The following is a 17,559-nucleotide window of genomic DNA, read 5'->3' on the forward strand; positions in this document are numbered from 1 at the left end:
CTACGATTGACCTTTCAGAAAGTCCCTTAGTTTTATTACATACATAAGGGTGTGAAAAAAGAAAAAGAATACTTGTCAAATAATAACCATTTAATAATGATAATTATTTGCAATACAATATTTTAAAACTATACATTAATATTCTTAAAAAACACATACTACGAAACCAAAATGTAATTATTATATTCTTAAATAATACAAATTGTTACAAAATACATTACAAGAAAGTAAAATTTTTTATAAATATTATTAAAGTTTAAAAAATAAAATAACTCAATATGTAATTATTATTTGATAGTTAAAAAATGATTTTAAGTAAAATGATTTAAAAGATAAAAAGAAACACACATAATTTTCAGGGTCAACTCCTAATTGCATGAAAATTTGGATTTAGATTCTACCCATCCCCCACTTCAAAGTTGAATTTGTGCCGTTGATTGCTTTTACTTGGAGGGTGAAAAAATATACGTTTAAAATAAGTCCGGAAACAGATCTGAATAAGTTTCAGCAACTTTTGTTCTATAGAGTTTTTTTAACTTAGGTACTAGGTTAATTTAGTAGTAGGTACTAGAGTCACTTGCGACTAAAAATATTTACTTTTCAACAAAAAAAAAACACGTTTTTCGGCGGTTTTTCGCAAATACTCAAAAAGTAAGTATTATATCGAAAAAATATTCTTGGAAAAAATGTAGCATATAAAAAAAACGAAAAAATGGTATATTCTTAGTCTATAGAACCAGTAAAAGTAAATTTGTAGCTCATAAAAAAGACGATCTTATCCTTCAAATTCCAAATCAAATATTTTAACGTGATACATAGTATAAAAAAATGAAGCTCTTTTCGGGCAAAACCCATTAAAAATTTTTTAAAGTGTTAACAAAAAGCTTTGTTTTATTTTATAAAAGTTATATACGGGTAGGAGAGACAACGGAACGAATTTTCCAACGTTTAAACAGACGACATCCCAGATTTACCAATTTCTGGACAATTGATCCAAAGGCTGGATTCTAACAACGAAACAGTTGTGGATTTTCAAGTTTTCAATGAGAGTTAGAATGAAAAAACATTAGTGACCTCGAGTATGATGGTTTGGAGAATTTGGCTGGTTATATCTGCCATAAATTGAAGGACTCCAGTATTCAATCCGAAGATGTTTCAACGTACACGTGGGTTGATCATTTGAGTAAGTGTGGTTTATGTAAACCATCAGACACTCTCTTGTCATATATTAAGTAACTGGAGACAATTTTTCCTTCCACATGAATGGTGATTCCATTTTGGTAACTAAAAATTATTTAGAAAACCTTATGTCCAAAAGTGTAGCTGTAGACTGTTCTAACAAAGCGAACAAGTTATTTTTTAGGTCTCGGATGTACTTCCGAATTAAAGAATTAAACAAGTCTCTTAACAACCTGACATTGCGTAAAAGAAAAATTATGATAACTGCTACATAGTTGCTGTATGTACGTCTATTTCACATGCACAAAATTTAAATAAAGTGCATGGCATGAAAACTGTAAAACTTATTTTTGTCTTTTCCAAGCCTCTTACTTAAATCTGATGAAATACATTATTTAAAAAGTAAAAAATTTTGTTTTTTTATCAATCCATTAAATTTATGGTTTTATTTTGGGGCTTTTCTTCCCCTTGGTAAAAATTATATTTACTAATGTGTAGGCCACTAATCAATTTTTGCCAACTAACGAAATATAATAATTTTATTAGATATCGATTATATGAATATTTTTATTTTCCGGATACCAATATAATCAAGAAACTGGGAACTTTACAAATAACTGAAAATCAATTTAAATAAAAGTAAATAGTTTAATAATTTTCCTCTAAACTATAAAAATCACTTAGTTTCTTTTAGTCATAATTCATTCATTTGTACTATTCTCAAATTTCATTCGCGTTCGTATTACGAACGCATAGACGGGACTATGCTTTACTCTGTTGTTAACGTCATGCGCCAATCGGACGAGCTTACGTAACTAGAATATTAGGGTGTGCATATTTCCGGGTCCCGGTGAATTCGTATCTATTTTAATCCCCATCCTAATTACAGACCAACTGGCAACTCTGGTGCGCAGGTAATTTTTAAATAACGCATTAACTACCGGTGAATTGGTAACTTTCATTTTTTAAGTATTGTTGATAATCTAATATCGGTATTCCAGGTATTTAGCGCTGCACTCCTAGAAAATGGAAAAAATGTCACAGGAAGTGAAACCGATGATGAAACGAAACGCAAAAGAGAAAACTTGGATGATTGTTTTAATAGAAGTAAAATTAAAAAACGGTCACCAAGCAAAGCAGGCAACGAAAACAAGGAAGACATGGAAAATGTTATGATTACAATAATGAAAGAGCTAATGAATAAAAACGATGAAATGCTTCAGGAAATAAAACAAATAAGGAAAGAATAACAACAAACCAATAAAGAGTTAATGGGTGTAAAAGCAGAGAAACAAAAACTAAAAAAAGAAGTAAAACAGCTACATGAATGAATGGAGCAACTGGAGAAATTTAGCAAAAAGAAAAGCTTTATCGTAACTGGGTTGAAAGTAAAAACAAATGATTATAAGAAATTAAAAGAAGAAATGGAAAATTTCAGAGCCCAAGAGATGCAAATACAAATAAAACTAAGAAGTGCAAAAAAAATAGGAGAAACAGTATGCGCAATAGAAACAGAAGCCCTCACGGATAAAATGGAAATCCTAAACAAGAAACGTAAACTAAAACAGCATAAAGATCGTATCTATATAAACAACGATTGGACATCGAAAGAAAAAGAAATACAAAAGGAAATAACTAAAATAGCAAAGGACGAAAGAAGCAAAGGTAAGCAAACGAAAATCGGCTACAAGAAATTAATAGTGAATGGCAAAATCTAGATATGGGACGAAGAGAAAGAACAGCTGATAGAAATTTCAAAAAAACTAATAAACTAAGAACAGCGGCTGAAATATGATATTGACATGGCAAAAAAAGACTCGGAAATGCAAACGGTTAACGAAAACAAAATAACGCACACAAAATAAAGAAAGAATCTCAATAAGAAGAAAAGAACAAAACCCATTAGAATGGGCTCTTGGAATATTAGAACCATGCTGGCAGCAGGTAAGATGCAAGAAATAGCTCTTGAAATGAAAAAATACCAACTAGAAATCCTAGCAGTACAGGAAATACCATGGAAGAAAGAAGGAAAAATTGAGAAGAAAAACTTTAGCATGTATTATTCGGGAGAAAACAATCAGGGAACGAATGGTACGGCATTTATGGTGAACAAAAAAATGAGGGAAAAACTGATACAATTCAAAGCAGTTAATGAAAGGATATCTTACATAAGAAAATAAACAAGCCCACATCTCGATAGTCAATTGCTATGCACCCACCGAAGAAGCAAATCAAGAAGATAAAACAGAATTCTAAGACATCCTGGAAGAAACCTGTGAAAATATTCCGAGGAATAATATTGGGTGATTTCAATGCAAAGATCGGAAAGGAGGACTATAATCGTAATGTAGCTGGCAAAGAAACCATTCATGAAACTACGAATGATAATGGAGGAGAAATCTGCAACCTAGCAGCAGCAACAAATACATATATAGTACTGGGCATAAACATAAAAAAGAACACAAAATAACATGGATGATACCAGGAAGAATGGATGGAAACCAAATAAATCATACTCTAATTTCGAAAAAGTGGACACAAATAGTACAAGACGTAAGGTCATATAGAGGGGCAAATGGAGGCACTGACCACATATTGTTGATAGCAAAACTTAAGATGAAAATAATCAAAGCAAATAATCATAAGGAAGGAAAAAGGAAGAAATGGAATATAGCCAATCTGAAAACGCAAGAAACAAAGCAACAAATACAGAACCACTGGAACAGAAATTGGGTCAGTACGAGCACATAGAAATAGAAGGAGAATGGAAAAACATAACGAACAGCATAATAGAAACAGCAGAACAAATAATAGGATTCCAAAAAAACAAAGAATCGAAAGAATGGTTTGATGAGGAATGTCACCAAAAAAGTCAACTGAAGCACCTCGTAAGAAACAAATGGCTACAAAGTGCCGAACAGGAACAACTGGACCAATATAGAAAAGAAAAACAAGAAGCATTGAAACTCTATAGAAGAAAGAAGAACACATGGATCTCTGAACAAATGAAAGAATTAGAAACGAATAATAAAGACAACAAGAAATTGTTCGAATAGATAAAACAACAACACAGTACCAAAAAATCTGTCACAAAAATAAACAAAAAAGATTGGGAAAAACATTTCACGGACCTATACAAAAACGACAATAAGGCATATTCAGAGGATGAGGGTATAAGAGATAACAGAGATGAAGAGGAAGTCGCACCTACTTATTAGGAATTCATGGAGGTATTAAAACAACTAAAAGTAAACAAAACGCCAGGGCCAGATGAAATCAACAACGAACTGATCATCAACGGCGGAGAGGAGCTCACGAAGCGAATGCACAAGTTAATGGTTACAATTTGGAAGGACGAAAGCATGCCCATAGAATGGAAAAACGGACACATCGCACCAATCTTTAAGAAAGGAGATCCAACTAAGTGCTGCAACTACAGACCAATTATGCTACTAAATACAACGTATAAGATATTGACCACAATTATAAGAAACCGACTAAATCAATACACAGAAAAAATTATAGGACCATATCAGCAGGGTTTTAGAACAATAGATCAAAGGAAGATCAACAATAGATGCAATACACGTACTGACACAAACAATTGAAAAAAGCTATGAACATGACATAGAATTACACATACTATTCATCGACTTCCAACAGGCCTTCAACAGCATATACAGACAACAATTATTAAAAGAAATGAAAAAAATGGAGATACCGGCAAAATTAATAAGACTAACTAGAATGACAATAAAAGACTCAACAGCAAAAGTTAAAACAAATGAGGGCGATACAAATGACATCAAAATAGAACTTGAAGTGAGACAAGGAGACAGTCTGTCAACGACAAACGACACTATTTAATATCGCTCTAGAAGGAGTAATTAGGGACACAAGGCTGAAAAAGACAATTATTCAAAGCTCAACACAGATCATAGGATATGCAGATGAACTGGGTCTGGTAGCACGAGATAAAAAAAGACTAGAAGAGGCACTTTTAACCCTGGTAAGAGAAGCAAAGACGAGAGGACTAATAATCAATCAGAATAAAACAAAATATCTTATAAGCACACGAGACAATGTAAACAGAATAGCAGAAATAAAGATAGGTGAAAATACGTTCCAGAGAGTAGATTGCTTCAAATACCTGGGGGTGATGGTGGACGGCAAAAACGGAAGGAGTATAGAGATAAACGACAGAATTAAAGCAGGTAATAGAGTATATTGGAAATATCACCAACTACTCAAGGACAAAAACCTGAGCAAAAAAAAAACAAAATCAAAAATATACACAGCAGCAATCAGATCAGTGATAGCCTATGGAGCAGAAGTAATGTGCCTTACGAAAAAAGACGAAGAAAAGTTTAAAATAATTGAGAGAAAAATTATAAGGATACATGGCCCAGTAAAGACAGAAACAGGGGAATATTGAAAGCTGATGAACCATGAAATAATAAATATAAATAAAGGAGAAGATATAGTAAAATTCATTAAAGCACAAAGCCTCAGATGGTTTGGGCACACACAAAGAAGAGGGGTAGAAGAACTGATCAGGAAGATAATGAACTGGAAACCAGTAAAAAATAGACCAAGAGGAAGACCAAAAATTAGATGGGAAGATCAACTGCTAGACGATATATCAAAGATGGAAATTGCAAACTGGAGAGAAAAGATTCAGGACCGGAGAGTGTGGAAGAAGATAGTAGAGAGGGCAAAAAAAACATCACAACCTATGAACTAAGACCTAAAGGAAAAGCGGACTAATTTACCGCGTGAAATGGATTAAAAGAGCTCATATTTGAGCGAACTATACTCTAACAAGAGTGAACGGTCCATATAATAATTCCAGGTATGTACCTGTACAAATTACCCTCCTTGAAGTTGGTGTAAAAGGTATTCACCATTTATGTATTGTCTTTTGGAAGGATTACTAGAGAAAATCCAAATAAATTTTGAAAAAATGGCTGAAATCGCTGAAATTCTTGTAAAAGATTCCGTAATGAGTGTACATGGGTGGTAAATGATTTTAAATTTCACTTAAAGAAAGTGCTAAAAAGTCTAAAACATTTATGGTACTGTTCTGCATCTGGTTTCCATTCAACCTGTTATACCGACGGTTAGTTTTTTTAATATTTTGAGTAGTAACTATGTTGGTTATCAACAATTTGATGTCAAAAATGCACATTTTGCCATTTTTTGTCTACCAGTAAGAAGAAAAACATTCAAAACAAAATTTAAGATAACCGCATTATAGAGCATGTAAAACAATTTAAACAAGGTTTTAAAAATTTCGCTATACTTAATTGTTGCTTATAAAAATATAAATTAAGTCAGTTTAACGTTAATATAACTTATGTAAAAAATACAACTTATATCTCGATATTACGTGAAATAGCTCAAAGAAATGAGTAAAAATACACGGTTTTTATGACACTCAGTGTAACTACGTAACAATTGTTTTAGTTTCTATATGGACGGAATAACAAAATTTATGTAAATCTGACCAGTTTTTTCTCAATTTAATTATTTATTGACAATTTAAATGAAAAATAGCCGATTTTAAGAATTTTCGTCTATAAGTTACAATGTTTTACCAAAAAACTGAAAAAAGAACCGATGAGTTTATTGAAATAGCCTTAAAATGAGTTGAAGTAAAATAGAATTGGAGCTTTGTTTATCAATAAACATTAACTATTCAAATTTATTTCTTACGTTTTAAGCTAACTACATGAGGTACCCCTAAACCCTAAAAATGTCATCAAAACGACGATTTTGAAGCTCTTCCGACTGGATTAAAGAAGCTATTATCGATTCAAACAAAAGTTGTGTATTTTTAATTCTAAATTTCAACTATTTAATTAAAAATAAAGTGTTTCAGTTGAAAATTCAAAGTTGCTACACCCACCGCTTTCGCAGGTAGAATAAGAACCCTGCTATTGCATAAGTATATAGATTTTGAAAAACCATTCAAAAAGCATTCCAAAGTTTTTTCGATATGCCGTCTAGTTCTCGAGATATTTGACCATTGCCTTTCTGGACAGAGCCCTTAAATAATGTAAACATTCTTATTCAAGCTAGACATAAGCCGAGTGAGAGAGCTGACCGTGAAATTCATTTGCGATGTTTCCAAATTTACCGGATCTCGGGTTGTCTGCAAAATATATATTTACCATATACACAACGGATCGCGCGCGCTGCCCTCTACAGCGGATTTAGTGGAACCACTGCAATATAAAATTCACCAAAAGGGGTGCAAAATGAGGTCCAGGCAAAAATCGATTTCCTTGTACCCTAACCATTGTTACATCGAGATGTCACTATATACACGTGAATACAAGGTGAGATCCAAAATCTGATCTCGCCTTGCAAAACGGATCTCATCTTGTATAGCTTATGATACAAACGGATCTCGCCTTGGTATGAAGACATTATATATATATATATATATATATATATATATAGTCACTGCTGCAATGCCGATACTAGCGCCAGTGATATACTGCCGAACTAACGAACCAAAAAATAGTGAAAAGGGGTACGCTGTCACCTCAAAACTATTTTTTGCACATCGACTCATAAGGTGGTTGGGAAGCTGTCCTGAAATTTTCAGCCCAAAACGTTGTCGCCTCACCAAAGTGAGGCGACAGCGTCATATATGAGGCGACAACGTCTACCGATTTACCGTTTCTGAGGCGACAAGGTACCCCTTATCAATATATATATATATATATATATATATATATATATATATATATATACTTAATGAACGATAAATTTTCTGCTAATTGCTTTTTGATAACTACCTGACTCGTATTCGATACGTGTTAACGGTACGAATGTTGAAACTCGAATGACTCGCATGTTCTTATGATTTACAAGACATATTTTCATAAAAAAAGAAGATATTCCAAAACTACCTCCAAAGAAGAAATTAAATTTGAAGGAATATCTAACTGAATTTATTTGTTATAGTCTGATAAAGTAAAATGATTTTTATGTAAAGATGGTTTTTACGTTTTGGGATGATGGGATAGTTTTTGGATGTTGGTCAATTTAGCCATCAACAGCAATTAATTAGAAATAAAATATGCCGTTAAAATGGACTTTGTAGTCCTTTTCATTGCCGAGCTAATATAGGTTGGGTCCTGCCTGCTAGCTTTACCGTAAAGCTAGCAGCACCCACTGTTTCTCGGAAACGGCTACAACAATAAATTTTTTCTTTCCGTAATAATTAGCAAAAAATTAGCAATTAATTCCTGGAGGTTGAATTTTCGAGTTTAATCATTTTTTCGGGGCTGAGTTTTGCGCTAGGGGATGATGGGGTAGTTTTTCGGCATTGGTTAATATACCAATCAAGAGCAATTAATTAGCAATAAAATATGCCGTTAAAATGGTCTCTGTAGTCCTTTTCATTGCCGAGCTAATATAGGTTGGGTCCTGCCTGCTAGCTTTACCGTAAAGCTAGCAGCACCCACTGTTTCTCGAAAACGGCTACAGCAATAAATTTTTCTTTCCGTAATAAATTAGCAATTAATTCCTTGGGGTTGAATTTTCGAGTTTCATCATTTTTTCGGGGGTGAGTTTTGCGCTAGGGAATGATGGGGTAGTTTTTCGGGATTGGTTAATATACCAATAACTAGTGATGTAAGAAGAGAATATTCTCGAGAATATTCTCGGCCAGAATATTCTCCTTTTCGATAATATTTTCGTCCTTAATCGTGCTAAGACGATACATAAAAAAGAAAAATGAAAAATGGAAAATGTGGATACGGCTTTTCTAAGTAAACGCGAAACAATGAGTAATTTAACTATGGAAGTATTGCTAGACAATTATTTGTTTAAGAATTTTACAAGAAGGTCAAAAAGTGATTTCGAACTATTAATAAATATGATAGGGCCAAGAATATAGAAGAAAGATCAAACACGAGAAACGCAATACCAATCTCAACAAGATTAGCAATTGTGATTTATATACTAACAGTTTTAGTGTAATGTATTTATTCAGGGTGCACTACTCTTCCATTTGTCTCATAGTTCCAGAAGTATGCCAAGTTCCACAACTCTAGACGTAAATGTACTGCATTAGTAAACCTTACTGTGATTTCATTTGACCACATATTCATCTTTTCTTTGTATGTTTTGACATAACCAAATTAAATTTCAACCGGGGCAGTTAATTAGAAATAAAATATGCCGGTAAAATGGCCTCTTTACTCCTTTTCATTGTCGCGATATAGGTTGGGTGCTGCTAGCTTTACCGTAAAGCTAGCAGCAACCACTGTTTCTCGGAAACGGCTACAGCAATAATTTTTTTTTTCCGTAATAAATTAGCAATAAATTAGCAATTAATTCCTTGGGGTTGAATTTTCGAGTTTCATCATTTTTTCGGGGCTGAGTTTTGCGCTAGGGGATGATGGGGTAGTTTTTCGGGATTAGTTAATATACGATTCAAGAGCAATTAATTAGAAATAAAATATGCCGGTAAAATGGTCTCTTAACTCCTTTTCATTGCCGAGATATAGGTTGGGTACTGCTAGCTTTACCGTACAGCTAGCAGCACCCACTGTTTCTCGAAAACGGCTTGGTCTGAATTCGGTCTTATAAAATGGTGCTGCTGACTTTACCGACATCTTTATCGCAGACGAATGCAACTAACTCTTTCACATTCATCCTCAGTCTACTCTACCCCAGATAAACTTTTTTACAGTAATACTTTCACTAATAGATATTGCAATCTGTTTAACTCCAAACCAAATTTGAGAAAACCATATTACGAAAGAGTTAGAACATATTTTGACTTTACGAGTTTTTTTTACTCTAACCTCGTCAATGATCCCTTGGATCATTGACGATCCAAGATCGGATCCCTTGATGGACCCCTTGGTCCATCAATATTCCATTATGTAATATTAGCCTAAGCTGCTATAATAAAGCAGAAACACCTTCCTTACTCATTAAAGCACATTTGTCAAATATATTGGAACCCTACCAAAACTTCTGTCATATATTTACAGACCGTTCGAGGAACAATGAAGGAGTTGGTGCGGCTTTCGTTACCAATTCAAATAAGCACTTATTTCGACTTTCCTCACATTGCAGTATATACACAGCCGAATTTTTCGCTCTCTACAGAACACTTAAGTTTTCTAACGACAATAACATAACTAGAGTAGTGATTCTTTCTGATTCGCTTAGTGCGATAACATCGGTACAAAAGATATATCCAAATTATCCAATTGAAAAAATGGTCAAGTTGGAGCTTCAGTTATCCTTACAAAATGGTAGAATAGTCAACTTCATTTGGATCCCTTCCCACGTGGGCATTAGCGGAAATGAAGATGCAGATTCAAGTGCGCGTAGTGCAGTGACTAGTGCGGATTCAGAAACTATATTATAATGTGCCCCTACTAATGACTTGAAAAACTTGTTAAAACAATATGTGTTAAATGACTGGCTCGATGAATGGCAAAATTTAAATTCAAAACTCAGGCAAATTAAAGACACAGTAAAAAAAGTCAAAACAGTTTATAAAAGTTGTTATGAGCAAGCAGTTTTCAACCGCCTACGACTAGGCCATACCAGGCTTACTCACTCATATTTGTTCTCAAGATCTGAACCACCTATTTGTGAATCGTTTAACACGCAACTAACTGTCAAACATATTCTCATTGAATGCCAAAAATATACACAAGAACGTATTGATTTTAATATCGTGTCAAATATGTCAGTTCTGTGTGACAATAAAAAGGAAACAACAAATTTAATTGGCTTTTTAAAAACAATTGGTGTATTCAATAAAATCTAATATGTTTTTGTAGATAATGCATGTTTACTTACGTTTGTACTATTTGGACCGTGCAAGTTCGGAAAAGCGACACCTGGTTTCATAGCTCGGCGACTTTTTTCGCACTTTTAATTATATTGGCCAATCATATTGATCTTGGTGGCTGGATAATTGTCAAGGCCGTAGCCTAAAAAAATTATAAGAAGAAAAAGTAAGATTTAAGTTATGTTATTAAAAGGTAAACAACTGTATGTAGTAAATAAAATTAGTTATTAAAATGCAGTACTGCAAGCAAAATACAATTAGTTAAATATACTTTTATATAATAATTGCATATAATTTCAATATTATAAGCAACATATAATTTTTCTTCTTCAATAGCAGTAGGTATGAAATATACGTCAATTTCACAATTTCAATTGACAATATGAATTATGTAAGAAAGTTGCAAGATTTCTCCGCTCTTCGCGCACGATGGTTTCTCGTATCCACTCCAAGTACTTGCACACCGCGAATACTTATTTATACCACAATTTTTGAAGTTATACTTCTTTACCGGCGATATGAGGGTGAATTTTTATATGTTAAAACCTATGATCCCGGCGCATGCGCATTATAACTTTGTTCTGATTGGATGTTCAAATGACATGTCAAAAATTATTCAATATGGCGGCTGTGGCACAGCTGTACTAGTTTGATTATTTATGGTTGTTGCGTTTTGAATTTTGTGGGAAAAGAAACAAAGTTAGTTAATAGTTATACTGCCTTTTTAAATAGTTTTCATATACCTATATTTTTGGACTTTTGGACTATTTTGGACAAGGAAAACTCATTCTAATTTGGTAAGTAGTTTTTATTATAATCATATTGTAATTATACATTTGGATTAGGTTGGAATACATACATTTATTTTCTCAAGAATGGGGATTTTAGAGAGAAATCCCAAATTAGGTCCGATTTTTATTTTTAAATGATGATTTTTTGGCGTAGATTTATTAATCTAGTAGGTATGTAATGCTTTGATTTACATACTTAATTTGATTACCAACAAAAGTTCTACCAATCTTCATCTAATATATTGTTTTCTTACTGTTTTGTTATATTTTAATATTTTCTTCCACAAAACTTAAACTACATAATTTAATTATATTCAAAACAACTGTCAAACAGTAAAACGTTCAGTTACCCTATTTTTCCACATGAAAAATAATGTGAAATTGGACGAGTGAGTCTAGGCTTCGATTACGAATCAAAGCGCCCCGAAATTCACGGGTTCGATTCCCGATGCAAGTTTTTATTTTTTTATTTTTTTATACATTTTATGATTGTAAGTATATTTGTTACATAATTTTTTTTTTTCAGAAAATGCGTATTTAAAATTTTTGCCAACAATTATTATTGTTCAGAAATAATTTTTTCTTTGTGGCATTTTTCAATGTATTTGTGTGCGTTTTATTCTCTTATTTTTTTTTTAATTTTTGGTATTGTCTTAAAAATCACATAATATGTAGTAGAAGTATAACTTCTTACGTGCGTACAAAGTACACACACATTCTTTTTTTTAACCTATGTATTGTTTCGTCGCTAATAACCATTAGGTGGATGCGACTTTTTCTTAATAAAAAAAATATTTCCTTAATAGCTGTACTAATTTTGATTTTTGTCCATACCAACAATGTTTCGACTTTATCAATAATCAACCTAATTAGCCAAGTCGCAACATAAGGGGTATAATCCAATGGAAGTGGTCTGGAAGCCTAAATACTACCCGTTTAATTATTATTAAAAAATTATGGTAAAGTTAGGTAATTCTCGGGTATTATTAGAAGCCCTGTAAAGAAATTGATAGTATTAAGGTCTTCTCTGGTGTAGTTTTGGTCGCTGAGTCGTCTAGGGGTGAGTTTCGTCCCTTTTCGGGGGTTAAAAAGACATCTTTAAAAAAGGTCCGGAAGTGTATAAATTGATTAATCCTAAGCAACTTTTGTTCTGTAGAGCTTTTTCACTAAGTCAACACTTTTTGAGTTATTTGCGAGTGAATATGTTCATTTTTCAACAAAAAAAAAAAAAAGTTTTTAGACGGTTTTTCGCAAATAACTCAAAAAGTAAGTATTTTTACAAAAAAAAAAAAATCTTAGCAAAAATATAAAGTATAAAAAAGTGTAAAAAATGGTGTATGTATGAGGTCTCTAGACCCAGTAGAAGCGGACATACTTTATATTTGTATTTTTTTAAGACCTATACGAAGCGGACATACTTTATATTTGTATTTTTTTAAGTATCTAGTCTAGTACCAAATTAAGCAAGTGACGCTCAAAATATAGTTGGTCCCTTTTTTTGGTAAAAAAATCGGGAAAATCACCCTCTAATTAGCATCTTAAATAAAATGAATCGTTACCGCTTCACTAGTGTCTTTACTTGTGTTGTATTTATATCAACTGTAAGTTTCGTTGGTTCAAAAGTGCTTATTTTTAAAGAAATTTGGTTTTAAAGTAAAATTTTTTTAATTTTTAATTTTGAAAAAAATACTTGTTTTCAAAATTACTTAGAAATTGTTAGTGATACCAAAAATGTCAAAAAGGAAAAAATGTAGGCTTTGCCTTTCTGGATATTATGGATTTTTTGGTTTTCTGTAAGACAAAAATTGTTAAAGATTTGGTGTTTCTAAATTTGCATACACTCGTGACTAGTGACTCGCTCAAGCCGTTTCAACTACAACCCTTTAAAAAATAAGCACCGATGAAATTTACAGATCATATAAATACTACATAAGTAAATCAACTTGTGAAGCGGTAACGATAAAAAAAGGGGACAACTTTATTTTAAGCGTAATTTGCTTATTTTTGATACTAGATACTTTTTTAAAATATAAAAATAAAGTTTTGTAGAAACTTTAAAAAAGTTTCAATGAATTTTCCTCAAAAAGTGCTTCATTTTTTGGTTATTTTATGTTGAAGAATTCGATTAGGAATTTGACGAATATAAACCTGTTGTTCATTAGCTACAACTCCGCTTCTACTGGGTCTATAGACCTCACACATACACCATTTTTTTTTTCACTTTTTTATAGTACATATTTTTGCTAAGAAATTTTTTAAATACTTACTTTTTGAGTTATTTGCGAAAAACCGTCTAAAACCGTGGTTTTTTGTTTAAAAATTAACACATTCACTCGCAAATAACTCGGAAAGTATTGATGTAGTGAGAAAACTCTATAGAACAGAAGTTGCTTAGAATTAATCAGTTTATCCACTACCGAACTTATTTTAAAGGTATCTTTTTTTACCCCCGAAAAGGGGTGAAACACACCCCAGGGTAAAAACACCCATCAGAACAATACCACTTTTTTGATTGACATGTTAGCTACGTGTACCTATGCCAAATTTCATGTCAATCCAAGTGTGTTTTTTTATTTAAAGCAAAAGCCGTGAGTAAACGTGCTATAAACAGTTATTTTTGCAATAATTTATTAATAACAAAGTCGGAACGTGGTTTAAGCTATCACGACTGGTGGCAATCGATTAAGCGTATAAAAATACTATGAAAAAGACTACAAACTTGCTGTAGATAGCGCATTATTTCAAACTTTTCGGCGAATAAACAATTATTTTGTTATTAACAAAACAAGAACATATACATACACCGTTTTTAGGCGTCAACGCCGTTCCGGTAGGGATCTATGGAGGAATGTCACCGAGCCGCAAGCCCTTATCCCTTGCCGTACCGCTCCTCCATAGGCCGATCAGACACCAGCTTATTCCAGACCAAGTCGTAGATTCTTTTTAGAATTTTAGACTACGACGTCAGCCTTTTTATTTGTCTATTCACCGGGCTGGGGCTCGAACCTCGATCGCATATCCTCTAGATTTGTTGATCGAGCGCCTCAGTCCGCTTGGCTAATATGACCGACAGATTAGCCAAGCGGACTGAGGCAATAAGAACATATTTTGAGTAATCGCGACTAGTCGCATTCGATTCAGCGAGCAAAAATACACCAGAGAAGACCTTAATAGCATCAATTTCTTTACAGGGCTTCTAATAATACCTGAAAAATATCTAATTTCACCATAATTTGTTAATAACAATTAAACGGGTAATATTTGGGCTTCCAGATCACTTCCATTGGATTCAGCGACGCAAAACACCTATACGCTATGAGCTCGTAGGTAGGGGGATAATTAAGAATTTGCGAGCGCCAGTAGTGACAAGTCTGCAAGCTTTTACTGGAAATTTGACATAAATGTCAACGTGATTATTTTAAAACATTGAAATTAAAAACATTAACGGGAAATAATATTAGTTGGTCAAAGCTGTGGTGTATATTTTTACCTTAAATATACTTACGTTTTAAATACTGAATTTAACTTTTTTTAATACTTCCTAATATGTAATTATAAATTAATCTAAGCGCCATCTACGCGATAATTGTGAAAGTATCCGAAGTAAGAAATTAATATTTCATTAATAGAACGTTAAAATGATTAGCAAAATGTTTAAAAATTCGATTACAATTTAATTACTTTTTGCGTTGTAAATATTAAGCGATAACAATTAAATAATAAATTTAAAAATTACCGATGAAAGTTGCATTAGTAATCCGCAAGGAGTGACACCAGCGAAGCTCAGAGCGTATAATCTCACCATCTTATCTTGCGACTAGACTAAATATATCAACCTATAGATTTATCATCTATTATTATTTTATTCGTTGTAAATCTACTGGAAGTCAAATAAATTGTGTTGTCAATATTATATCTTAAGTTATTATTTGTGACATAATTGACAGCCCCAAATAGGTCTCGTATTTACCTCTATATTAAATTATACGCTCTGAGCTTCGCTGGTGTCGCTCCTAGCGGATTAGTAATGCAACTTCCACCGGTAATTTTTAAATTTATTATTTAATTGTTATCGCTTAATATTTACAACGCAAAAAAGTAATTAAAGTGTAATCGATTTTTTTAAGATTTTGCTAATAATTTTGACGTTCTATTGATGAAATATTAATTTCTTACTTCGGATACTTTCACAATTATCGTGTAGAGGCGCTAAGATTAATAGATTAATTTATAATTGCATATTACGGAACATTAAAAAAACTTAAATTCAGTATTTAAAACGTAAGTATATTTAAGAGGATCGGTACGTATTTTTGGCTGCAATGCTATTCAAATGGGGATTCATTTTTTTCGAATCCTGAGAAAACTAATAAGTATTTTTGAAAAATTTAAACGCAGAATCAAAGAATACGTTATTAGCGAGGGCTGAAAGTCCCTGAGAACTTCTATAATGTTTATTTTAATAAGTTACAAGGGTGAAAAACTAAGAGAAAATTTAGTGCGATTTTTAATTTCAAATATCTCATTTAAAATAAACTTTTTATTTATTCTAAGGGATTTTCGGCCCTCGGTAATAATTTAGTCTTTCATTCTGCGTTTAAATTTTTCAAAAATATTTATTAGTTCGTTCAGGATTCGAAAAAAATGAACACAATGCCGTGGTAATATTACCCAAATCTATCTTTGTCTTACAACGCACTCAGCCGAATATAATATTGTCAGCATATATTGTAAATTAATGATGACATTTTCAAGTAGAATGACATTCTAGTAATGTTTACATATCCATACCAGTGTGAATTTTACTACACGTAATTTGCCGTGTAAAGACAAAAAAGTAGGGATACACGCAAAATGTTTGCGAATTATGTACCCATAGCCTTAAGGTAAAAATATTATATACCACAGCTTTGACCAACTAATATTTTTTATAATTAATGTTTTTATTTTTAATTTTCAATTAATCACTTTGACATTTATGTCAAATTTTCAGTAAACGTTTACAGACTTGTCACTACTGGCGCCATCCATTTACAGACTTGTCACCATCCCATTAATTTAAATTATTTATTAACATTAGAAAATAATGAGTTGGTATATCGACTATTGTATAAACATATTTTAGATAATAAACTTAAGTTGTAATTATTGTAAAATATAGTTTAAGTATTTCTTGTAAATTGTTATATATTAAAAGAAAAAAGAAAAGAAAAAAAAACATAAATAAAAAAGAAAAAAAAAGAAAAATAAAAGAAAAAAAAAATAAAAAATAAAGAAAAAAAATACAAAAAAATATATAAAAAAAATATAAAAAAATAATAGAAAAAAAATATATAATAAAAAAATATATAATAAAAAAAATGAATGACGAACTTGGACAGTCCATAGTAAAAAGCTTTCGAATGAAGTAGAGGGCTAAAGAAGAAAAGAAGAATGTTGCAGTTTTTACTGTGGAACTCTGAGAACATCATTTATAAAAAAATAAATAAAAAAAAATATAATATAAAAAATTATTAAAAAAAATACAAAAATAATTATTTATTAGTAGAATTGTTTATTAGAGATTAATATTAGTATTATAGACTAAGAGCCGCTATAGGTGAAATTTCTTAATCATTCTAGGCACGATGGGACCCTATAACTTAAATAGTAGAACCTAAAAGAAAACGTTTGAACACTGTGCCGTCACTTTTCAGTGGCACATGCGTCGACAGTGGCGCATCAAACTTTCCACTTATGGACGGGATAAATAAATTA

At 32.0% G+C, this 17,559-nt stretch overlaps 1 pseudogene; it reads left to right on the forward strand.

Moving 5' to 3' along the window:
- The first annotated feature begins 411 nt into the window (after positions 1-411).
- Positions 412-10,531, forward strand: LOC126892248 (uncharacterized; annotated as a pseudogene).
- Positions 10,532-17,559: the final 7,028 nt, after the last annotated feature.

The sequence above is a fragment of the Diabrotica virgifera genome, chromosome 1 (assembly GCF_917563875.1).
Source record: "Diabrotica virgifera virgifera chromosome 1, PGI_DIABVI_V3a".
Lineage (NCBI taxonomy): Eukaryota > Metazoa > Arthropoda > Insecta > Coleoptera > Chrysomelidae > Diabrotica > Diabrotica virgifera.